Here is a 27,692-nt window from a genome sequence, read left to right on the forward strand (position 1 = left end):
CGAGTCTATGCCCCAACCAGTAACACTGAAGAAGCTGAACTTGAACGGTTCCGAGAAGACCTACAAGACCTTTTAGAACTAACACCTAAAAAAGATGTCCTTTTCATTATAGGGGACTGGAAAGCAAAAGTAGGTCAAGAAACACCTGGAGTAACAGGCAAATTTGGCCTTGGAATGTGGAATGAAGCAGGGCAAAGGCTAATAGAGTTTTGCCAAGAAACTGTACTGGTCATAGTAAACACCATCTTCCAACAACACAAGAGAAGACTCTACACATGGACATCACCAGATGGTCAACACTGAAATCAGATTGATTATATTCTTTGCAGCTGAAGATAGAGAAGCTCTATACAGTCAACAAAAACAAGACTAGGAGCTGACTGTGGCTCAGATCATGAACACTTTATTACCAAATTCAGACTTAAATTGAAGAAAGTAGGGAAAACCACTAGACCATTCAGCTATGACCTAAATCAAATCCCTTATGATTATACAGTGGAAGTGAGAAATAGATTTAAGGGCCTCGATCTGATAGATAGAGTGCCTGATGAACTATGGAATGAGGTTTGTGACATTCTACAGAAGACAGGGATCAAGACCCTCCCCATGAAAAAGAAATGTGAAAAAGCAAAATGGCTGTCTGGGGAGGCCTTACAAATAGCTGTGAAAAGAAGTGAAAAGCAAAGGAGAAAAGGAAAGATATAAGCATCTGAATGCAGAATTCCAAAGGATAGCAAGAAGAGATAAGAAAGCCTTCTTCAGCAATCAATGCAAAGACATAGGGGAAAACAACAGAATGGGAAAGACTAGAGATCTCTTCAAGAAAATTAGAGATACCAAGGGAATATTTCATGCAAAGATGAGCTCGATAAAGGACAGAAATGGTATGGACCTAACAGAAGCAGAAGATACAAAGAAGAGATGGTAAGAATACACAGAAGAACTGTACAAAAAAGATCTTCACGTCCCAGATAATCACAATGGTGTGATCACTCACCTAGAGCCAGACATCCTAGAATGTGAAGTCAAATGGGCCTTAGAAAGCATCACTACGAACAAAGCTAGTGGAGTGATAGAATTCCAGTTGAGCTATTTCAAATCCTGAAAGAGGATGCTGTGAAAGTGCTGCACTCAATATGACAGCAAATTTGACAAACTCAGCAGTGGCCACAGGACTGGAAAATGTCAGTTTTCACTCCAATTCCAAAGAAAGGCAATGCCAAAGAATGCTCAAACTCCCACACAATTGCACTCATCTCACACGCTAGTAAAGTAATTCTCAAAATTCTCCAAGCCAGGCTTCAGCAATATGTGAACCGCGAACTTCCTGATGTTCAAGCTGGTTTTAGAAAAGGCAGAGGAACCAGAGATCAAATTGCCAAAATCTGTTGGATCATGGAAAAAGCAAGAGAGTTCCAGAAAAACATCTATTTCTGCTTTATTGACTATGCCAAAGCCTTTGACTGTGTGGATCACAATAAACTGTGGAAAATTCTGAAAGAGATGGGAATACCATACCACTTGACCTGCCTCTTGAGAAATCTGTATGCAGGCCAGGAAGCAACAGTTAGAACTAGACATGGAACTACAGACTGGTTCCAAATAGGAAAAGGAGTACATCAAGGCTCTTTAACTTCTATGCAGAGTGCCGGGTTCCAGTCCCGGTGGATCCAGGGAATTTGAAGCCGGGACGGTGTTGGCGAGGGAAAAAACTTATTTATTTATTAATATAAGATTAGATTAGGAAGAAATAGTGTAGTAGGAAACTTAAGTGGAGAAAAGAAGCTGAATAACTTGGTTTACGTGGAAAGCCAATAAAGTTCCAGACAAGGAGCTTGCATCATGTACGTTAGGCCACCAGCGTCTGTTTGAATATCGGAGAGTGCCCCGCCTTAGGCTCTCTCTCTTACGGATCTTAGAAGCCGAGACAAGTAAGTAGACATGGCGAGCCTCCATGCCCCAGATGGGAATTCAGCCTGAAATTAGAGTAAAGAGGAGACACGGGAGAAACCAGTCCTTCCAATGACTGGCCCGGCCTGTATTGTCTAGAAATGCCTTTTATATCTTTTTGATTGTACATGGAGATCAATGGGTAATACACAATTATGCAGCATTAGCAGCCCGGGCTCTTATCAAAACCAGGCTTTTCTCTCTGCATACCTAGTTGTATACACAAGTCTTAGGTGATTTACATCATCTTCCAGCCAAAAGGACCCAATTAGCATTTTACAGCCTTTTATCTGATAAGGGTTTGTCAACCAGAAGACTTATTTGTGTTGTTCTTCTCAAAGTCTGGTGCCACTCTCAGAAAACACTAAATAAAGTTACATTCTTACATAGCAAAGATACAGCAATTTATAACAAGTAAAAGGAGTACAGTGATTTATAACAAAAGAAAAGTAATTAACTCAAAAGTCTAGTGTTGCTAACATCAAAACTACTATATATCTTTTTCCATATCCCGTTTACATTGATTAACATCCTCCCAGCTGCCTAAAAGATAAAGAATATGGAGGCCTGGTGCCAATCATTGAGTCAACAGTGAAAAACTGTCACCAATATGATTTTTAGCTCTTTAGAAAAGGCTCTGTATCTTTAAGATGCTTTAAGCTTTGTGCCTCTCGCAGTTGGGGGGCTGTAAGCAATTCACAAGCTGTAAGAGGTCTGGGGGAACCTGTTAGGCAAGCTAGAGAGTTATCAGGGGGTTTAACTGAAACATCCCTTTCAAATGAGAAGACTAAAGCCCTGGGTTGACTTTTTCCAGAGTGTGTCAGAAGAGTGGAAAAGCGGAGTAAAAAGGCTGGCAGATTTTTGGGTTTTGGGGTACATGCTCAGGAAATACCAGGGGGATACCCTCGATCTAACTCACCTTGCCCATCAGATCTCTGCCACATGACCTTGTCACAGGTGGGATTCCTCATGCTGGCTCCCAGCAGCAGAGTACATCATGAGAAACACTGGACTGGAAGAAACACAAGCTGGAATCAAGACTGCTGGGAGAAATATCGATAACCTCAGATATGCAGATGACACCACCCTTATGGAAAAAAGTGAAAAGGAATTTAAAAGCCTCTTGATGAAAGTGAAAGAGGAGAGTGAAAAAGTTGGCTTTAAGCTCAACATTCAGAAAATGAAGATCATGGCATCCAGTCCCATCACTTCATGGGAAATAGATGGGAAACAGTGGAAACAGTGTCAGACTTTATTTTTTGGGGCTCCAAAATCACTGCAGATGGTGACTGCAGCCATGAAATTAAAAGATGCTTACTCCTTGGAAGAAAAGTTATGACCAACCTAGATAGCATATTCAAAAGCAGAGACATTACTTTGCCAACTAAGGTCCATCTAGTCAAGGCTATGGTTTTTCCAGTAGTCACATATGGATGTGAGAGTTGGACTGTGAAGAAGGCTGAGCGCCGAAGAATTGATGCTTTTGAAGTGTTGGAGAAGACTCTTGAGAGTCCCTTGGACTGTAAGGAGATCCAACCAGTCCATTCTGAAGAAAATCAGCCCTAGAATTTCTTTGGAAGGAATGATGCTAAAGCTGAAACTCCAGTACTTTGGCCATCTCATGTGAAGAGTTGACTCATTGGAAAAGAGTTTGATGCTGGGAGGGATAGGGGGCAGGAGGAGAAGGAGACGACAGAGGATGAGATGGCTGGATGGCATCACTGACTCAATCGGCATGAATCTGAGTGAACCCTGTGAGTTGGTGATGGACAGGGAGGCATGGCGTGCTGTGATTCATGTGGTCACAAAGACTCAGACACGACTGAGTGACTGAACTGAACTGAACTGAAGGTTTCATAGCTTTAAGAAAAAGATGTGAGCCAAAAATAAAGTATCTCTGCCTTCCCAGATGATATATAATTTTATTTTCACTAATTCACAAGTATGTAACACAAGAAGTCTCTCTAAAGACCATGTAATTATAGATGAAAGATAAAGTAATTCTTTTTTAATAAACAGGTAAGAGTTGAGTATGATTTTTTAAATAATTTCAGTGCATTTTAATTTGGTCTTGACAACACATGTATTTTAGCCAGCACTAATGAAACAAAGCTAGGAATAAAGAAAGAGTGTGATTTTAAAAGCAGAAATCATGAGAAAACCTCACATTGCAGATGTATCTTGCACATTGGCCTGCAGGCATGGTAATGACATATATTAACTATGAGTTATGTGTGTGACTAGAGTGTGGAATGAATGAGGCATCAATTGGAAGTGAGAGTAGATAGGTATTTGAGGCTACATTACAAATAGTCTTGAACTTTATACTGAGAATGCTGCTGCCGCTGCTAATTTGCCTCAGTCATGTCCGACTCTGTGCGACCCTATAGACGGCAGCCTACCAGGCTCCGTCGTCCCTGGGATTCTCCAGGCAAGAACACTGGAGTGGATTGCCATTTCCTCCTCCAATGCATGAAAGCGAGAAGTGAAAGTGAAGTCCCTCAGTCATGTCCGACTCTTTGCGACCCCATGGACTTAAGCCCTCCAGGCTCCTCCATCCATAGGAATTTCTAGGCAAGAGTACTGGACTGGGGTGCCATTGCCTTATCCAATACTGAGAATACAATAAACTATTATTAAACTACATACTATACAGTGTGGGGAAAATTAAGATTTTTAAAAATGGAAGATGAATATAATAAAATAATATATTGAAAGAGAGAACTCTGGTAGCAAGGTAAGTAGTATATTTGTTGTGAGAGAAAGTGGATAAAGGACATCACAGACTCTAAAAATGGTCATGATGATGAGGAAATACAGGGGATGGGATCCTTCAGTTCAGTTCAGTTCAGTCGCCCAGTCATGTCCGACTCTTTGCGACCCCATGAATTGCAGCACACCAGGCCTCCCTGTCCATCACCAACTCCCAGAGTTCACTCAAACTCACGTCCATCAAGTTGGTGATGATATCCAGCCATCTCATCCTCTGTCATCCCTTTTCCACCTGCCCCCAATCCCTCCCAGCATCACACTCTTTCCCAATGAGTCAACTCTTCGCATGAGGTGGCCAAAGTATTGGAGTTTCAGCTTTAGCATCATTCTTTCCAAAGAACACCCAGGACTGATCTCCCTTAGGATGGACTGGTTGGATCTCCTTGCAGTCCAAGGGACTCTCAAGAGTCTTCTCCAACACTGCACTTCAAAAGCATCAATTCTTCAGCGCTCAGCTTTCCTCATAGTCCAACTCTCACATCCATACATGACCACTGGAAAAACCATAGCCTTAACTAGATGGACCTTAGTTGGCAAAGTAATGTCTCTGCTTTTGAATATGCTATCTAGGTTGGTCATAACTTTTCTTCTAAGGAGTAAGTGTCTTCTATTTTCATGGCTGTAATCACCATCTGCAGTGATTTTGGAGCCCCTCAAAATAAAGTCTGACACTGTTTCCACTGTTTCCCCATCTATTTCCCATGAAGTGGTGGGACCAGATACCATGATCTTCGTTTTCTGAATGTTGAGCTTTAAGCCAACTTTTCACTCTCCTCTTTCACTTTCATCATGAGGCTTTTTAGTTCCTCTTCACTTTCTGTCATAAGGGTGGTGTCATCTGCATATCTGAGGTGATTGATATTTCTCCTGGCAATCTTGATTCCAGCTTGTGCTTCTTCCAGCCTAGCGTTTCTCATGATGTACTCTGCATATAAGTTAAATAAGCAGGGTGACAATATATAGCCTTGACGTACCCCTTTTCCTATTTGGAACCAGTCTGTTGTTCCATGTCCAGTTCTAACTGTTGCTTCCTGATTTGCATATAGGTTTCTCAAGAGGCAGGTTGCATGGTCTGGTATTCCCATCTCTTTCAGAATTTTCCACAGTTTATTGTGATCCACACAGTCAAAGGCTTTTGCATAGTCAATAAAGCAGAAATAGATGTTTTTCTGGAACTCTCTTGGTTTTTCGATGATCCAGCAGATGTTGGCAATTTGATCTCTGGTTCCTCTGCCTTTTCTAAAACTAGCTTGGACATCAGGAAGTTCATGGTTCATGTATTGCTGAAGCCTGGCTTGGAGAATTTTGAGCATTACTAGCATGTGAGATGAGTGCATTTGTGCAGTAGTATGAGCATTCTTTGGCATTGCCTTTCTTTGGGATTGGAATGAAAATTGACCTTTTCCAGTCCTGTGGCTACTGCTGAGTTTGTCAAATTTGCTGTCATATTGAGTGCAGCACTTTCACAGCATCATCTTTCAGAAGTAATTTAAGAAAATAAGACCCAAAAGCTTTTTCCAATATTAAAAATTAAGAAAGGATAATTTGTGAGTGGCTGATTTTTAGCTGTGGCACTCGAGTAAATGATTAGTTCTTTTATATGGAAAGACACGTGGAGAAGCAGGTTTTAAAGGGAAAATGAGGAATTCAGTTTTGAATTGGCAAAGTTGGAGGTACAGTGGGATATTTAGATAAAGCAGCTATTTGGAAATGTGTTGACACTCAGGACTGGAGGTATAGGCTTGAGGATTCTGATGATGCAATTGATAACTAAATTCATGTGAATCATATACTTTGCATATGAAGATAGAAGGAAGACACTATAAATAGTAATAAATCTCTGGGAGACTCTAGTATTACATAGCAGAAGGGGGCAACTTGTTGGTAAAGAAGATGAGGTATAATAAAAGATTTAGCTACGCTATGAAAAAGAAGTGAAATAGAAGGTAAAAGAGCAGAAAGTTTTAAAGACAGAATGTCAGTTCAGTTCAATTCAGTTGCACAGTTGTGTCCAGCTCTTTGCGACCCTATGCAGCATGCCAGGGTTCCCTGTCCATCACCAACTCCCAGAGCTTGCTCAAATTCAATGTCCATCAAGTTGGTGATGCCATCCAGCCATCTTCTCCTGCCTTAAATCTTCCCCAGCATCAGGGTCATTTCCAATGAGTTAGTTCTTTGTATCCGGTGACCAAGGTTTTGGAGTTTCAGTTTCAGCATCAGTCCTTCCAATGAATATTCAGGGCTGATTCCCTTTAGGATTGACTGGTTTGATCTCCTTGCAGTCCAAGGGACTCTCAAGAGTCTTCTCCAACACCATAGTATGTCAGTTTCAGAAAAATCAGACTGTGGGGTCAAGAAAGATGAGGACATTAACAAGTTACTAGACTTCACACTTAAAAAACAATAGGCTTTTCCCACAAGAACACTTTCAGTGGAATAATCAGAGGACAGGTAGATTGTGATGAGTGGAAGATCAAATGGCAGTGAGAAAGAGGAGGTGTAAAATATAAACATCTCTTCTAAGAAGAGTTGAGTAGGATGATGATATTTGATAGATAAATATTGGAAAAGAGAGTCATGGTTTTCTTTGAGAAAAGAGCAAATGAAACCAATGTTAGTACAATTTTGATATACCTTGAGGTGGAGATGTTTGAAAATATTTGCTCCTAATGGTTTCTATTTCCTCATAGTATGAAACAAGGACATCTGCTGGGTAACTCTGGAAACTTAGGTTTGGAACACTCTACTAATAGTAGGTGATTAAAGAGCTGGAAGAAGTGGGATTGTTGTATTAATGTATTTTTTAAAACATAGCAAAAAAGTTGTATAAGAATATCAAATGTACTGCAGTATATTCTGAGTAGTCTGTGAAAAGGAACAAAGAAGATAGACAAATGGGTTGAGCCATGGTTGGAAATTGGCAAGGCAGATGTTTAAAGTCAAAGGATAAAAGGAAATGAATACAGGAAGATTCAAATAGATAAGAAAAACTGGGATCAGAAAGCTGGGTATATTCCATAGCATTGTCAGTGATCTGGTGTTGTAGGTGAGAAAATGGAGTTAAGTATACAGATAGGCTTGGGCTTTCCTGATAGCTCAGTTGGTAAAGAATCCTCCTGCAATGCAGGAGACCCCGGTTTGATTCCTGGATCAGGAACATCTGCTTGAGAAGGGATAGGCTACCCAATCCAGTGTTCTTGGGCTTCCCTGGTGGCCCAGCTGGTAAAGAATCCATCCACAATGTGGGAGACCTGGGTTCTATCCCTGGTTTGGGAAGATCCCCTGGAGAAAGGGAAAGTCTACCCACTCCAGTATTCTGGCCTAGAGAATTCCATGGACTGTATAGTCCATGGGATGGCAAAGAGTCAGACATGACTGAGAGACTTACTTTCATATGGATAGGATTTTGTCAGTCATCTCTTCCCTTTCACTGTTTGCATGCTATGATAAGAGGAATAAGTATTTAAAATGTACTTTCCAAGAGTTGATGAAGTATGATGAAATTTTTTAAGGATATGACAGAATTGGCATAGTCTAAATGAAGAAAATAGCATCTTAGATTTACATATAAACTAGATGAGACACTGGAAATCAAATATGTAGATTTTTCTCTCTCTTGCCTGCCCAATGACCTTAGATAGATTTTACTTTTCTGAGCTTTAGTTTCTTCATTTGTATATTGTACATTTGTATAATACTTGTTGTACCTGCCTCAAAAGGTTCTTTGAATCATCACTGTTACTTAAAGTTTACTTAAAACAGAATTACTCAGAGGATACTGCACTATGAGAGAAAAAAGGAGATGTTCTAGGATTAGATAAATTTTGGAAACTCCAGTATGTTTTCTTCTTGGAGTATTGAAGCTCCAAATGTACTTCAGTTTTATTTATTTTTAATAAAAAGAAACTGATTTTATTTTGCTTATTGTTACACAGCTTTATTTAACAAGGGTATTTTAAATTAGGAAAGAAATTGTGTTAATTATCTTGAAAATGTACACTGGAATTCTGCAGAGCATATCTTTTATTATATATATATATATAATCTTTAATTATTTTTATGGTCACAAGAACTGTGAGGTAAGATACATCAGAAAATATGTTGCACATATGGCCAGAATATTGGCAATATTTGCCCAGATTTTTTTTTTCAGAGTTCTATTGCTTAATTTATAAGTGTAAACCATCAGATTATACTTGAAACATATTTTCAATTGGGCTCAATCATCATTTTAGACAAATATTCTTATTTCTCCAGTGGTCATTGATTTCTTAGTCACAAAAACCTCTCAATGTAAGTATGAAATTTTAATTTATTTTATTTTACTTGCTTTGATAATATTTTTGTTTAAAATTTTTTTCATTCTTATTCATAAAAGCCATTGGTCTGTAGATTCCCTTTCTTAATATATCTTCATCAGATTTTTATATGAAGATTGTAAGGATTCTGAAGATGAGTTAAAAATTACTTCTTTTTCTATTTTCAAGGAAGACTTTATATATGGTGTCACTTAAATATTTGGGAGAATTTTCTGGTAAGGAAATTTGGGTCTAAGGATTTTGAAAAGATGACTTAAGTAGATATGTAACAGTTACTGAATCACTTATTTTTTCTCTATTCATTTTTTGGTAAACCATTTCTCTGGAAAATTTTCTGGTTTATGTAAAATTTTAAATTCATTGACATATAGTTATAAGTATAGATAATACCAACAGTTTTAAATTTTATTTACTGTACATTTGCTTTTTAAAAATTACTTTGTTTTTACTTTATATTTTATTCTATCTTTATTTTAGTTTAATTTCTATTCATTTTCTAACTTCTAGACATGGATACATAGATCATGATTTTATTTATGTGTGTGTAATACATAGATTCAAAATAATATTTCTTTTCAGAGTAGATCTGCAATTTGAGTCATATGTGGCTTGGATGAACAGAAGCATAATAAAAACAAGTAGAAGTTATTATGCATAGGGATAAAGTCCTTAAGCAAATGTCAATGCAGCAGATATTTTACTTGTTTTTCTATGCTTCAGAAAATTTATTTTATGATCAGAGAAGTGTGAGGAAGAGTCTCTGAGCGAAAACTTTATATGATAGGGCTATATAAAGAGTAGACCATTATTCTACAATGGCATCGTTTTGTGTATAGGTCAGAACTAAACATAGAATGACTGTGTTAATTTTAGAGAAAGTTTTAAAAAGTGTTTACTTTTCATTCCCACAAGGAAAAGATTCCAAAAAAAAAAAAAAAGCCTTCTTAGTCCCAGGCTAAAAACTTTGATAACTCATAACAATCTATATTAAGTGAAATGAATTAGGAAATCCTAAATTTCACATACCATTATTCAGTAAGTTGTACGTCTTTGAAAATAAATGTGAATTTTCTAATTGTCAGAATAGTTATTTCCTAATGAAAAATTTCTAGTCTTTTTCTTGTGGATGGGGAAAGAAGGTCTTGTAATATTTTCCATAGACTTTGTGCATATGCATCTCAGTGATGTCAAAAAATGCCTGGACAGTTTGGACTGAATCAAGAGAGGAAGAGGATAATATCAGTTTGACTTTTAGATGTTGTATTCCTGCTGTTAGGATAGCCAGATGAACCATCTGCTTTCCCCACTATCTCTTGAAGTTTCTCACTGACCTGGCTAACTCCACGAAGCAGACTTTTCTCTTGACTTCCTCTCCACTGCCTAACATCTCTCTTTTGCAAGAGCTCCTTGCACAGCCCAGTCCTACATGTGTAGATGCTTGTCTGGGACAGTGCATGCTTTAATTTCAAGCCACTAGGCTTTATAGTTTTAATTTCCTTTAGAAGTATTTTGGATTTATTAATTATATTACACATGTTAATTACTCTAAAGTCCATTCTTTATTATTTCACAGTTAATATAACTAATCTGTTGTAGCTCAAACAAATCCCAGGCCTGGATCTCAAAATGTGACTGTCATATAGAAAGAATAAGTCAGCAAGACCAAATGCTGCACCAAGTCTCTTAGGAGGCTCCTGTGTTTCAGATGTGTTAATGGAACCATCCAGGTGGAAACCGAAGGTGTCATATCTGGGTTCCTCCCAAGGGACTACCTGAATTCTCTTTCCTGGAATACTGAATTGCTTTCTGAAGTTGCATTAAAACAACAACAACAATAAACTTGAGTGTATTTAAACTCTTTTCTTGAAGGGTTATCCTTTTATAAGTAAACTATTTCATTCTTCCAGATCACATCTAAAATTATTTGAAATAATGGTTATTTATAGAAATATATTAATATAGAAGCAATTACATAGATTAAAACCCTAAAAATAAATGTCTATTTTTGTTTCAAGAATCTGATAATTTTTTTTTCCAGTTAGAGCAGACAGAAGAACTATTCTTATGGATTATGGAAAAATTTATTTCTGACCTAAAGGGAGTCTTTTGACTGCTTACATTAAAAAAAAAAAATGAAGAATTTGTTTGTTGTAGGCTTCTTGGTTTTCTCTTCTGGAGGGACAAAAATGGGACATTGAAGTCTGAAAGTGGTATAAGTTGTGTAAAATCTCAGATATTTTATTTGAATCTAAATATCTTCCAAAATGAAGAGAAATATTTTTATATCCACAAGTTAGGACCTCAGTGATATGTATTTATTTTACATGATGACAGGGGCATCTTTAATACTAAATAATTATCATCAGCTATATTTTAGAAGGTCAAATGGATCACTAGTTTGGCTAAAAATAATCAGTTATAAACTAAGTGAACAGAGTTAGCAAGAAGAGCTCTTTGTATCATTAGGTTCCATACATATTGAATATTTTTCCACTATTGAATATATGGTTGAAGCATAGCTATTAAAGTATTTGATATTTGGTAACAGGAGTATACATTTCAAATGAAAATACTCTTAAAAGTTCTTTTTTAATATTTTAAAAAATGTCACAGTCTTTCTTAAGTTATCAATAATGTATCCATTTTATCTTATTATCAGTTCTATTTTACATACGAGGAAATTCACACTTGGAAGGCATAAATAAGTTGTCCAGTTTGTAAATGATAAAGCCTAGATTCAAATCTATGCAGTATATTGAATGGACCAATATTCTTAATTGCCATACAACATTTATTTAAACAACCAATAATAGAAACATTTTCACTTCTTGGAGTGAGGAAACATCAGAAAAATTAAGATTTGAAGGTCAAGAAGCTAGCAGAAATGGGATTTGAATTAGTTCTATCTGAATCTAGAGCTTGCCCCCTTAAATCCTATAATTCTTCAGTATTTTTTTCTCCATACATCTCTCTCCATTTCTTTTGCAAGTACATAAGAAAGAAAATGTGCTGTGCTCAACTGTTCAGTCATGTCCAACTCTACACACCAGGTTCCTCTGTCAATGGAATTCTTCAGGCGAGAATACTGGAGGAGTGGGTTGCCATTTCCTACACCATGGGATCTTCTTGATCCAGGGATAGAACCCATGTCTCCTGCTTGGTAGGCAGATTCTTTACCACTGCGCCACCTGGTAAACCCCATGAAAATAAATTATAGCAAAATGACAATTGTAGTTATCTCTGAACTGGCTGGATCAATTAAATTAATATTTTCTTATTTATTCTTGAGCACTTAAATTACTACAAATATTTTTGTTGAAGCAAAAATACTAGAGCCTCAGTGAATAATCTTATCTTGATAGATTGGTGGGTTTGATCTAGGAAGATAAATAATTGACCAGTGTGCGTAAAAGATCTATAACTCTTTAAGTAATGGTTAAGAATGATCACCAAATAACACATTACTATTCACTCTAGCAGTAACAGGACATATTCCCAGCCTAAATATATTGGATTCCAACTGCATAGCAATATAGTCTAATAATCATAAGAGTATTGGCCATTCTTGTATTAGAACAAATGGACTGTTGGAAGTGTGAATTGAGGAAATGGGAAAAATTCAGGTTATTAACAAAATAAGTAGTATAGTGGAAAGACTGAAGACCTAGAAGATTTGTTAGGTATTAAAGAAGGCTATTGCAAGAAGAAAAATGTATATCTTTTTTCAATTCTGATTTGAACAAGCTATTCATAAAAACAATTATTAGGGAAACTTGAAACTTGTTAGACGTGTATCAAATGATATTAAGGGATTATGTTTATTTTACTTATATGTGATAATGATATTTTGGGAATACCTACTTACAGTGGAATGCTGCAATGTGTATGAAAGTGAAAGTGAAGTCACTCAGTCCTGTCCAACTCTTTGTGACCCGATGGGCTGTAGCCAACCAGTCTTCTCCGTCCATGGAATTTTCCAGGCAAGAGTACTGGAGTGGGGTGCCATTTCCTTCTCCAGGGGATCTTCCCCACCCAGGGATCAAACCCGGGTATCCTGCATTACAGGCAGTTGCTTTACCATCTGACACCAGGGAAGAAATATATATGATTTACTTTAAAATGATTTGTTGAGAGAGATGGCAATGGCTGCTTATATATATGGGAACTTAATATTATTGTGTCTCAATTTTTATGAGTAGATATAATTCTAATAAAGTTAAGAAAAGAAAAAGGACAAAGATAGTAACTTAGTTAGTGGTGAACTTGTATGATGGAAAGGACTTTAATAGAGATTCAGTTCAGTTCAGTTCATTTCAGTCGCTCAGAGTCATGTCCGACTCTGCGACCCCATGAATTGCAGCACGCCAGGCCTCCCTGTCCATCACTAACAGCCGGAATTCACGCAAACTCACGTCCATCTAGTTGGTGATGCCATCCAGCCATCTCATCCTCTGTCGTCCCTTCTCCTCCTGCCCCCAATCCCTCCCAGCATCAGAGTCTTTTCCAATGAGTCAACTCTTTGTATGAGGTGGCAAAAGTACTGGAGTTTCAGCTTTAGCATCATTCCTTCCAAAGATATCCCAGGGCTGATCTCCTTCAGAATGGACTGGTTGGATCTCCTTGCAGTCCAAGGGACTCTCAAGAGTCTTCTCCAATACCACAGTTCAAGAGTATCAATTCTTCGGCGCTCAGCCTTCTTCACAGTCCAACTCTCACATCCATACATGACTACTGGAAAAGCCATAGCCTTGACTAGACGGACCTTTGTTAGCAAAGTAATGTCTCTGCTTTTGAATATACTATCTAGGTTGGTCATAACTTTTCTTCCAAGGAGTAAGCGTCTTTTAATTTCATGGCTGCAATCACCATCTGCAGTGATATTGGAGCCCAAGAAAAAAAAAGTCTGACACTGTTTCCACTGTTTCCCCATCTATTTCCCATGAAGTGATGGGACCGGATGTGATGATCTTCATTTTCTGAATCTTGAGCTTTAAGCCAACTTTTTCACTTTCCTCTTTCACTTTCATCAAGAGGCTTTTGAGTTCCTCTTCACTTTTTGCCATAAGGGTGGTGTCATCTGCATATCTGAGGTGATTGATATTTCTCCTGGCAATCTTGATTCCAGCTTGTGCTTCTTCCAGCCCAGTGTTTCTCATGATGTACTCTGCATATAAGTTAAATCAGCACTGTGACACTACACAGCCTTGACATACTCCTTTTCTTATTTGGAACCAGTCTGTTCTTCCATGTCCAGTTCTAACTGTTGCTTCCTGACCTGCACACAAGTTTCTCAAGAGGCAGGTCAGGTGGTCTGGTATTCCCATCTCTTTCAGAATTTTCCACAGTTTATTGTGATCCACACAGTCAAAGGCTTTGGCATAGTCAATAAAGCAGAAATAGATGTTCTTCTGGAACTCTCTTGCTTTTTCAATAATCCAGCAGATGCTGGCAATATGATCTCTGGTTCCTCTGCCTTTTCTAAAGCCAGCTTGAACATCTGGAAGTTCATGGTTCACATATTGCTGAAGCCTGGCTTGGAGAATTTTGAGCATTACTTTACTAGCAGCATGTGAAATGAGTGCAATTGTGTGGTACTTTGAGCATTTTTTGGCATTGCCTTTCTTTGGGACTGGAATGAAAACAGACATTTTCCAGTCCTGTGGCCACTGCTGAGTTTTTCAAATTTGCTGGCATATTGAGTGCAGCACTTTGACAGCATCATCTTTCAGGATTTGAAATAGCTCAACTACAATTCCATCACCTCCACTAGCTCTGTTTGTAGTGATGCTTTGTAAGGCCCACTTGACATCACATTCCAGGATGTCTGGCTCTAGGAGAGTGATCACACCATCGTGATTATCGTAGTCATGAAGATCTCTTTTGTACAGTTCTCCTGTGTATTCTTGCCACTTCTTCTTTGTATCTTCTGCTTCTGTTAGGTCCATACCATTTCTGTCCTTTATCAAGCCCATCTTTGCATGAAATGTTCCCTTGGTATCTCTAATTTTCTTGAAGAGATCTCTAGTCTTTCCCATTCTGTTCTTTTCCTCTATTTCTTTGCACTGATCACTGAGGAAGGCTTTCTTATCTCTTCTTGCTATTCTTTGGAACTCCACATTCAGATGCTTATATTGTTCCTTTTCTCCTTTGCTTTTCACTTCTCTTCTTTTCACAGCTGTTTTTAAGGCCTCCCCAGACAGCCATTTTGCTTTTTTGCATTTCTTTTCCATGGGGATGGTCTTGATCCCTGTCTCCTGTACAATGTCACGAACCTCCATCCATAGTTCATCAGGCACTCTATCTATCACATGTAGCCCCTTAAATCTTTTTTTGACTTCCACTGTATAATCATAAGGGATTTGATTTAGGTATGCCTGCATTGTCTAGTGGTTTTCCCTACTTTCTTCAATTTAAGTCTGAATTTGGCAATAAGGAGTTCATGGTCTGAGCCACAGGCAGCCCCCAGTCTTATTTTTGCTGACTATATAGAGCTTCTCCATCTTCAGCTGCAAAGAATATAATCAATCTGATTTCAGTGTTGATCATCTCCTGATGTCCATGTGTAGAGTCTTCTCTTGTGTTGTTGGAAGAGGGTGTTTGCTATGACCAGTGCATTCTCTTGGCAAAACTCTATTACCCTCTGCCCTGCTTCATTCCATACTCCAAGGCCAAATTTGCCTGTTACTCCAGGTGTTTCTTGATTTCCTACTTTGCATCCCAGTCCCCTATAATGTAAAGGACATCTTTTTTGGGTGTTAGTTCTAAAAGGTCTTGTAGGTCTTCAGGTAGTTAGAATTGGAAAAAGGAGTCCAGAATGGCATGGGCTAAAAGACAAAGAAGGGAAAGCCCGCAAAAATAGAACAAAGGAAGGTAGGAGGACCTGAGTGAGAACCTCAGGTAAAAGAAACAGCCTTCCTGGCTAGCCCAATTTACACAGGGCAGGCTCAGGGGAAGGAGAAAAAGAGGAGCCAAAATTGAGCTGGGTGCTTCTCTTCTCTTTGCATCTTTTGGGTCGACCTGCCCTCATGCCTTGAGGATGTATTTTCCTTTGCTTTCTAAATAAAACAGCTGTAACATGGAACTGTAACACTGGTCCATCTGAGGAAATTACATGGGGCTGTAACACAGGTCCGTCTGTCACTTCAAATTTTTGTTGTGACGAGACAGAACTGAGGAAATTACAAACTCCCCTGACAAAACTAATATGATTCTTGCTCACACTTATGTATAAAGACTTAGAAAACAAACTTTTCCAATTATAAGGCTTGGCATGTGCTTATTGTGGGAAGTGGGAAAGTGACAGATGTGGAGGACATTTCTGAGGAGTCCAACTGTCCACAGGCTAGTGCAACCGTGTCTGATTAGGATAACAGTTCCGACTGTTCTTTTCTACTTGAGCCTGGGGACTCTCTAGTTGTTTCTCAGGTCACTTAGCAATTAATGGTGCCATTGTCCTTGGGTGACCCACGTGCAGATCGAGATTTGCTGGCAGAATCCAACTTTGGGAAGATGTAATGAGAATAACTGAAGTGACTATTAATAGATAAAGCCGTTAAGCAACGACTGTGAGCCTAGAAAGTCCGGAGGCTGTGATTCTTCTGCAAACAACTACTTTTCATGAGGTCTGTCAAGGAAACTGGAGGTGTAATTAAAATAAGCTCCTTGAAAAGTTATTTATACATTAACTATGATTAGTAAATCTGTTTCTTTGCCTTTCTGTAGTCTGATATTTGTTAAAACTATATTCTGGAAGATTATTGTCTTTAAGACCTTTTACTTATTCCTTCACCCCATTAAAGTGCTCATAATATTAAAAAAAAAGCATATAAACTTATTAAGACAACACTATTTGCCATTCTATTTAAAGTTATAAAAGTGAACCATTCGGAATCAAGATAATTCCCCTCTACCCCTATAACTTTTGCTCCTTCATTAGAAATGTGCTTCAGGCTAGATCTTGGATTGAAATAATTAATTCAACTTCTAAATCAATGGAATATTCAATGTCACTGGCCACTTTTAGGTTTTATCAGTGTAAGACATGATTAAAAAGAAATCTGTGGTTGAGGAGCTCCAAGTGATTATATTAACAGAAAAAATTAAAACTAGTTTTATTTAAATGTAGTAGCTTAAGAGAATTTGAAAACCTAAGGAAGGAAAATACAATGTCAGTTTTACTCTTTAGATAGGAGTAGTTTGTGTTGACTGGAGGTCAAAACCCGTCAGTCTCAGAGTTAATCAAATGCACGTACACTTTTCTAAATGGATTTATGTATTGTTTCATATAGTACCTAAAAAAATTTTCTTTTGCAGCAATTTATATGAGTGAATGTTAACATAATTTTTACCTAGACATAAAGCTTACACACTACAAATGCAATGACAAGCATTTAGTGAAAGGAAACAACAATATTTTGAAGCAATCATCAATATGACATGGTTAGAGGGACTCCTAAAGAACGAATTAATTACTTATCAAATAGCCTCTAAATAATAATGAAAATGAAATAATAAACACAAGATTAAGAAAGTACAAACAAATTGGATTAAAAAGTGTTGGGAGGAGTAAAAGTGGACAGATTTGTACATTTTGCCTGTCATTATGTATCATTCTACTTTCTTATTTCTTTCTTTTCATGAAAAAAAGTATGAAAAGCTAGTAGATTGACTATGTGAAGATGATGAAGCACTTCTTCCTTGATAGTTACCTAGTGAGTTGATTTTTCTCCAACATTCAACTTTTTATGGGTTTCTGATCATTTAAAAACAAATGATGAGACTAAGGCTTAGAGGTCAATGACGATTTGGGGTCTCTGGGATTTTGGGCAAGTGGGCAATGTGTAGAGCTTTAAGAATGTGATTGGACACATTCTTATTCAATCTACAAGACAAGAATTTTTATAAAATATATACCAAACAATATTTGTCAAAATGTAGCAAAAGATATTAAATTCTGCTATGATTATGAGCTTGGCTGTTTTGCAATAAAGTCATAGCTGAGTCTGCCATGTGCTCAGTCTGGATACATCTAAGGATCACACAAATTGCTCCCAGAGAACAGTGTTCACCCTACTGTTTATGCATTTCATAATTTATTGTAAAGCTAGATTACATTTGTTATTAGTATAACTGTAGGCAGTTTTCAATATATTCTTTCTTTTTTTCTTTTTATGTACTTTCCCCCTTATATTCACTGTACTTCTTAAATTTTATTGAATGATAATTGCTTTACAGAATTTTGCTGTTTTCTGTCAAACCTCAACAGGAATCAGCCATAGGTATACATATATCCCCTCCCTTTGAACCTTCCTCCCATCTCCGTCCCCATCTCACCCCTCTGGGTTAATACAGAGCCCCTGTTTGAGTTTCCTGAGCCATACAGCAAATTCCCCTTGGCTATCTATTTTACATATGGTAATGTGAGTTTCCATGTTACTCTCTCCTACATCTTACCTTCTCCTCCCCCTCCCCATGTCCATAAGTCAATTCTCTATGTTTGTTTCTCTATTGTTGCCCTGTAAATAAATTCTTCAGTACCACTTTTCCAGATTCCGTATATATGCGTTAGAATATTATATTGCTCTTTCTCTTTCTGACTTACTTCACTCGGTATGATAGCTTCTAGGTTCATCCACCTCATTAGAACTGACTCAAAGGCGTTCTTTTTATGGCTGAGTAATATTCCATTGTGTATATGTACCACTACTTCTTTATCCATTCATTTGTCGATGGACATCTAGGTTGCTTCCATGTTCTAGGTATTGTAAACAGTGCTGCAGTGAGCATTGGGATACATGTGTGTTTTTCAATTTTGGTTTCCTCAGGGTATATGCCTAGGAGTGGGATTGTGGGGTTATATGGTGGTTTCATTTCTAGTTTTTTGTTTGTTTGTTTGTTTTTAATTTAATTTATTATTATTATTATTATTATTTTTACTTTACAATACTGTATTCGTTTTGCCGTACATTGAAATGAATCCACCACAGGTGTATATGAGTTCCCAACCCTGAACCCCCCTCCCATCACCCTCCCCATATCATCTCTCTGGGTCATCCCAGTGCACCAGCCCCAAGCATCCTGTATCCCGTATTGAACCTAGACTAGCAATTCGTTTCTTACATGATAGTATACATGTTTCAATGCCATTCTCCCAAATCATCCCACCCTCTCCCTCTCCCTCAGAGTCCAAAAGTCTGTTCTTTACATCTGTGTCTCTTTTGCTGTCTCACATACGGGGTTATCATTACCATCTTTCTAAATTCCATATATATGTGTTAGTATACTGTATTGGTGTTTTTCTTTCTGGCTTACTCCACTTTGTATAATCGGCTCCAGTTTCATCCACCTCATTAGAACTGATTCAGATGTATTCTTTTAACATATATGCAGAGTACATCATGAGAAAGGCTGGACTGGAAGAAGCACAAGCTGGAATCAAGATTGCCAGGAGAAATATCAATAACCTCAGATATGCAGATAACACCACTCTTATGGCAGAAAGTGAAGAGGAACTAAAAAGCCTCTTGATGAAAGTAAAAGTGAAAGTGGAGAGTGAAAAATTTGGCTTAAAGCTCAACATTCAGAAAATGAAGATCATGGCATCCGGTCCCATCACTTCATGGGAAATAGATGGGGAAACAGTGGAAACAGTGTCAGACTTTATTTCTGGGGGGCTCAAAAATCACTGCAGATGGTGACTGCAGCCATGAAATTAAAAGACGCTTACTCCTTGGAAGAAAAGTTATGACCAACCTAGATAGCATATTCAAAAGAAGAGACATTACTTTGCTGACTAAGGTCTGTCTAGTCAAGGCTACAGTTTTTCTAGTAGTCATGTATGGATGTGAGAGTTGGACTGTGAAGAACGCTGAGTGCCAAAGAATTGATGCTTTTGAAGTGTGGTGTTGGAGAAGACTCTTGAGAGTCCCTTGGACTGCAAGGAGATCCAACCAGTCCATTCTGAATGAGATCAGCCCTGGGATTTCTTTGGAAGAAATGATGCTAAAGCTGAAACTCCAGTACTTTGGCCACCTAATGTGAAGAGTTGACTCATTGGAAAAGACTTTGATGCTGGGAGGGATTGAGGGCAGGAGGAGAAGGGGACGACAGAGGATGAGATGGCTGGATGGCATCATTGACTTGATGGACGTGAGTCTGAGTGAACTCCAGGAGTTGGATGGACAGGAAGGCTTGGCGTGCTGCAATTCATGGGGTCGCAAAGAGTCGGACATGACTGAGTGACTGAACTGAACTGAACTGATACTATCTTTCATAGTGGTTGTAACAATTTATATTCCCCCGAACAGTGCAAGAGCATTCCCTTTTCTCCACACCATCTCCAGCATTTATTATTTGCAGACTGTTTGATGATGGCCATTCTGACTTGTGTGAGGTGATATCTCATAGTAGTTTTGATTTGCATTTCTCTAATAATGAGCAATATTGAGCATTTTTTCATGTGTTTGTTAGCCATCTGTATGTCTTCTTTGGAGAATGTCCATTTAGGTCTTTTTCCCACTTTTGAATTGGGTTGCTTGTTTTTCTGGCATTGAGCTGTATGAGCTGCTTGTATATTTTGGAAATTAATCCTTTGTCAGTTGTTTCATTTGCTATTATTTTCTCCCATCCTGAGGGTTGTCTTTTCACCTTGCTTTTAGTTTTCTTTGCTGTGCAAAAGCTTTTAAGTTTAATCAGGTCACACTTTTTTACTTTTGTTTTTATTTCTGTTGCTCTAGGAGGTGGGTCATAGAGGGTCTTGCTTTGATTTATATCATCAAGTGTTCTGCCTATGTTTTCCTCTAAGAATTTTATATTTTCTGGTCTTACATTTAGGTCTTTAATCCATTTTGAGGTTATCTTTGTGTGTGGTGTTAGGAAGTATTCTAATTTCATTCTTTTACATATAGCTGACCAGTTTTCCTGGCACCATTTATTGAAGAGGCTGTCTTTGTCCCATTGTATATTCTTATCTCCTTTGTCAAAAATAAGGTATGCATAGGTGCATGGGTTTATTTCTGGGCTTTCTATCTTGTTTCATTGGGCTATATTTCTGTTTTCATGCCAGTACCATACTGTCTTGATGACTGTAGCTTTGTAGTATTATCTGAAGTCAGGAAGGTTGATTCCTCCAGCTTCATTTTTCTTTTTCAAGACTGCTTTGGCTATTTGAGTTCTTTTGTGTTTCTGTATGGATTGTGAAATTTTTTGTTCTAGCTCTGTGAAAAATGTCATTGGTAGTTTGATAGGGATTGCATTAAATCTGTAGATTGCATTTGGTAATATAGTCATTTTTACAATATTGATTCTTCCCATTCAGGAACATGGAATATCTCTCCATCTGTTTATGTCATCTTTGATTTCTTTCATTAGTGTCTTATAATTTTCTGTATACAGTTCTGTTGTCTCCTTAGGCAAGTTTATTCCTAGATATTTAATTCTTTTTGTTGCAATGGTGAATGGGATTGATTCCTTAATTGCTCTTTCTGATTTTTCATTGTTAGTATATAGAAATGCAAGTGATTTCTGTGTATTGATTTTATATCTGGAAACTTTGCTAAATTCACTGATTAGCTCTAGTAATTTTTTGATACTATCTTTAGGGTTTTCTAGATACAGTACATGTCATCTGCAAACAGTGAGAGTTTTACTTCTCCTTTTCCAATCTGGATTCCTTTAATTCATTAATTTATGTTTTCTTCTCTGATTGCTATAGCTAGGACCTCTAGAACTATGTTGAATAATAGTGGTGAAAATGGACACACTTATCTTGTTCCTGATCTTAGGGGGAATGCTTTCACTTTTTCACTATTGATAATACTGTTTGCTGTAGGCTTTTCATTCATGGCCTTTACTATTTTGAGGTAGATTCCTTCAATGCTGATTTTTTCAAGAGTTTTAATCATAAATGGGTGCTGAATTTTGCCAAAGGCTTTTTCAGCATCTATTGAGATGATCATATGTGGTTTTTATCTTTCAGTTTGTTAATATGGTGTGTCACATTCTCTAGGATAGACCAGATCTTGGGTTACAAATCAAGTCACAGTAAATTTAAGAAAATTGAAGTCATATCAAGCATCTTCTCTGACCACAATTCTATGAGACTAGATATCAATTACAAGAAAAAAAAACTGTAAAAAACACAAACACATGTGAATTAAACAATACATTTCTAAATAACCAACAGTTTACTGAAGAAATCAAAAGGGAAATCAAAAATTTCTAGAAACAAATGACAATGAAAACAGGACAACTCAAAACCTATGGGTTGCAGCAAAAGCAGTTCTACAAGGGCAATTTATAGCCATACAGTTATATCTCAAGAAACAAGAAAAGCATCGAATAGACAACCAAAATTTACACCTAAAACAACTGGAATAAGAAGAACAACCCCCCCCCCCAAATTAGCAGAAGGAAAGAAATCATAAAGGTCAGAGCAGAATTAAGTGAAAAGGAAATGAAAGAAACAATAGTAAAGATTAATAAAACTGAAAGCTGGTTCTTTGAGAAGATACACAAAATTGACAAGCCTTTTAGTCACATTCATCAAGGAAAAATATAGAAGAATCAAATCAACAAAATTAGAAATGAAAAAAAGAGGTTACAATAGACAATGCAGAACTAAAAAGGGTTATGAAAGACTGTTATGAACAACTATATGGCAATAAAATGGATAACCTGGAAGAAATGGAAAGATTTTTTAAAAAGTTCAACATTCCAAGACTGAGCCAGAAAGAAATAGAAATTTTGAAGAACCCAATTACAAGCACTGAAATTGAATTTGTGATCAAAAATCTCCCAAAACAAGAGCCCAGGACCAGATGGCTTCACAGGAGAATTCTATCAAACATTTAGAGAAGAGCTAATGCTTAGCCTTCTAAAACTCTTTGAAAAAATTTCAGAGGAAGGAACACTTCCAAACTCATTCTATGAGGCCACCATCACACTGATACCAAAACCAGACAAAGACAACACAAAACAGGAAAACTACAGGCCAATATCACCAATGAACACAGATGCCAAAATCCTCAACAAAATTTTAGCAAACAGAATTCAGCAACAAAAAGCTCATACACCATGATCAAGTTGGGTTTATTTCAGGGATGCAAGGATTCAATATACGGAAATCAATCAATGTGATACACCATGTATTCATTTTTGATATTCATTTTTCAAACTAAACTGTTCATTGGTAGTTTGAAATAGAAAAAGTAATGGGCTGTGCAGCCAGTTGGACCAAGTCTTGCCAATTTTCCAATGCTATCATGCAATTTCTGTAAATATATAGGATATATTTATTTGTATGTATGTCTTTTCTATAAACTTGATTGATAGGTATTTACCAGGCAGTAATATATTAGAATTTACTTTTAGAGTTTGAAATAGCATTTATTATGAAACAGAGATATTGTTTTTTTAAACTGGTGTTTAAGTGAGTAAGTGAAGTCGCTCAGTTGTGTCCGACTCTTTGCGACCCCATGGACTGTAGCCTACCAGGCTTCTCTGTCCATGGGATTTTCGAGGCAATAGTACTGGAGTGGATTGCCATTTCCTTCTCCAAGGATCTTCCCGACCCAGGGATCGAACCCAGGTCTCCCACATTGTAGACAGTGCTTTACCGTCTGAACCACCACTTTTAAACTTTGATGATTACTGAATAGAGTAGTATCCTAAAATTATGATAATACATATTCAGTAGGAGCACGTTAGGTATAAGGGACTTTTACCTGAAAAGATTATGTCCTTTTCCTTTTGTAGTACTTATATAAGAGCTATCTTCAGCTTTCCTTTTTCTTTGTATTCGTCTCTTATAATCACCAGTGACCTCATCACTTACTAGTTCACAGTATTTTTAAATTTACATCCTGATTTCCAACCCTCTTTTAAGCCTTACTATGGATGCATCCAACCCCAAATTTCACATGGACATTTCACTGAATGTATCACTTACTCCTTAGTTGACATTAACAAAATGAATGTATAGTCTCTCTTCTCCTGTCTGAGTTTGCTTTCTGACAACCTTAAATGTCTTAACGTGCCTCCTGAAACTATTTCTAGCATATTGATTACCAGATTTGATTTGGATATTTTGTCTGATCAAAGTTGTATGCCATCCTTCCCACTGAAGGTTGTGCCTTCCTTCCTAGGATATGTGTCAAAACTTACATAAAAGTATTTTATAGCTGATTTAATTAGCAAAGGATAACAAGTACGTTATGCTTCCCTGTTATTTACTTCTACAACACTTAGTGTTTATTCTTTTGCAATATCAGTCTCTAAAATTTATTTTCCTGATATACATCAAATTCAAGAGCAGGGTCATTGTCTATAAGACTTGCCATTGGGCATGTAGCACAGCATCTTGCAGGTTATAGGTGCTTTAATAAATGTTTGGTGAATAGCTAAACAACCTAAAAATGCTGTTTAGTAACATGTAAAATTTTTTCTTGAAAATTCTTATTTCCCTGTACCAGCAGGAATGACTTTTGATTATTTTTAAAATGTAATATATATCATATACCCAAAAGTTAAGCTCTTCATCTTCTTTATTAATTGATACTCTAATACTTTTGCTTTTAAATGCACCAAAGATATTCATATAGCAGCTTCAATTTTACATTCTTACTAATATTAGTGTACAGTTAAAATACTATGTAGAAATTCTGATCAGAATCATGTAATATCTTTCTGGTGCCTTCTCCAAGTATTTTGAGTTTGGGCCTTCTCATTAGCTGGTGAACAGTGAGCTTTCAGTTCTGGAAGCAGGGTGCATGGGCCTGGCACCAGGTCAGCCAATGTCCTCCTGCCATAGTTTTCATGTGGGCCAAAGTTCTCAAGTTTATGGTTCTTTCAGGGCCTTACTTTCAACAAATACCATTTAATGCTTAGAAAAAGCTGAACTTTTGAGAGAAAGAGGACAGGAAATGTGTGCCATGTATTTAAGGCAATGTAGGTCAGCAGCTAATAAAAAGCATGTGACAGTAAGAAGATGATTCAATTTTTCACTTGGATGATTCCTCTACAGAAGCCTTAATAGCAAACTCACAGAGTGTTCTGCTTCATACAACCATCTCCTGACTTAAGAAAGATCTAAATAGCAAAGAATACAACATAATAAATTCTGGTATTTGTTTAAAAATGTGACTGTAATTGAGCAGTTTTTAAACTTAGTCATCTGTTTATTAACTAAAGCCTTTTCATACCTTTTTATGTGTATGTTTAGCAAAGAACAGTCTGACAAAATGCATTAAAACATGGTTCTGACTCACTAGAAGTCTAATCTTATGAGTGAGTTCTAGTATAGCAGAGAGATGAACAGGAGCATCATGTCCTTAGGAAAAATCAGAAACTTTCAAGTTTCTGAAGGCAATTTATAGTTTATAGCAAAATTCAAACATGCATTATAATAGTTTCTGCAGTGTGGTGTCATGAGAAATACTTAAAATTCTTGGAGTTGGATGTGAATATTTTATTGAAATACTAACTTCCTAGGAATTTTGAAAAACTCTATTTAGACTATTTTACTGTCTTTTATTAAAGCAATCATTTTCACAACTTTAGCTTGTCTTGATGTTTAAAAGTTTTGGGTTTAATTATGTAGCTGCAGAGTAATAACTACAGAAGCATAAAGTAGATTACATAGTTAATCACAGAAAAAGCAAGAGAGTTCCAGAAAAAAAAATCTACTTCTGCTTTATTGACTATGCCAAAGACTTTGACTGTGTGGATCACAATAAATTGTGGAAAATTCTGAAAGAGATGAGAATACCAGACCACTTGACCTGTCTCTTGAGAAATCTGTATGCAGGTCAGGAAGCAACAGTTAGAACTGGACATGGAACAACAGACTGGTTCCAAATAGGAAAAGGAGTGTGTCAAGGCTGTATATTGTCACCCTGCTTATTTAACTTATATGCAGAGTACATCATGCAAACTGCAAGGCTGGATGATCAAAAACTGGAATCAAGATTGCTGGGAGAAATATCAATAATCTCAGATATGCGGATGATACCACTTTAATGGCAGAAAGTACTTTGGCCACCTCATGCAAAGAGTTGACTCGTTGGAAAAGACTCTGATGCTGGGAGGGATTGGGGGCAGGAGGAGAAGGGGACGACAGAGGATGAGATGACTGGATGGCATCACTGACTCGATGGACGTGAGTCTGAGTGAACTCTGGGAGTTGGTGATGGACAAGGAGGCCTGGTGTGCTGTGATTCATGGGGTCGCAAAGAGTCGGACACAACTGAGTGACTGAATTGAACTGAGCTGAAAGAGGAACTAAAGAGTCTCTTGACGATAGTGAAAGAGGTGCATGAAAAAGCTGGCTTAAAATTCAACATTCAAAAAACAAAGATCATGGAATCTGGTCCCATCACTTCATGGCAAATAGATGGGGACAAAATGGAAACAGTGACAGACTTTATTTTTTGGGGCTCCAAAATCACTGTGGATGGTGATGGCAGCCATGAAATTAAAAGACGCTTGCTCCTTGGAAGAAAAGCTATGACCAACCTAGACAGTATACTGAAAAGCGAGACATCACCAATGGCTGATTTATGTTGATGTATGGCGAGAACCACCACAATATTGTAAAGTCATTAGCCTCCAATTAAAATGAATAAATTACTTAACAAAAAGAAAAGCAGAGACATCGTTTTGCTGACAAATGATATGAGAGCTGAACCATAAAGAAAGCTGAGTACTGAAAAAATGATGCTTTTGAACTGTGGTGTTGGAGAAGACTCTTGAAGTCCTTTGGACTGCAAGGAGATTAAACCAGTCAATCCTAAAGGAAATCAGGCCTGAATATTCATTGGAAAGACTGATGCTAAAGCTGAAGCTCCAATACTTTGGTCACCTGATGCGAAGAACTCACTCACTGGAAGAAACTCTGATGTTGAACAAGATTGAAGGCAGGAGGATAAAGAGATGACAGAGGATGAGATGGTTGGATGGGATCACCTACTCGATGGACATGAGTTTGAGCAAGCTCTGGGAGTTGGTGATGGACAGGAAAGCCTGGCCTGCTGCAGTCCATGAGGTCACAAAGAGTTGGATACAACTGAGCGACTGAACTGAACTAGTGTAGACTACAAAGACCTACAGGACCTTCATTAAATACTTCAATCTGCTTAAACTGAAATATCTGAATAAAAATTAAATGCCAATGTGTATGAATTCCATTTTAAGTACAGTAGACATGAAGGTTCTATGTCTTTTATGCAAAATGAATTTTATGTGATATCCTATTACTTTTAATCCTGACAATAATCTTGTAGGATTCAAAGAAATTGGAAATACTAAATATTTACCTAGAGCCAAAGGAAATGGCAACCCACTCCAGTGTTCTTGCCTGGAGAATCCCAGGGACGGGGGAGCCTAGTGGGCTGCTGTCTATGGGGTCACACAGAGTCGGACACGACTGAAGCGACTCAGCAGCAGCAAAGACAGTAGTGATTCATGGGGCTAAGTTTTACATTTGTGGGCTGTTTTCTGAAATGAATATATATTATATGTGTATATATACAGTTTGTATATATATGTATATATAGTCCAGAGAAGAAAATAATTATGTGAGATCCGTTAAGCAGCTATATTTAATGGAAAAAGTGGATTTAAATCTCTCTTTCTAGGACTGGAATAATTTAGGCG

This window comes from Oryx dammah, unplaced genomic scaffold (assembly GCF_014754425.2).
Source record: "Oryx dammah isolate SB20612 unplaced genomic scaffold, SCBI_Odam_1.1 HiC_scaffold_3, whole genome shotgun sequence".
In the NCBI taxonomy this organism is placed as follows: Eukaryota; Metazoa; Chordata; class Mammalia; order Artiodactyla; family Bovidae; genus Oryx; species Oryx dammah.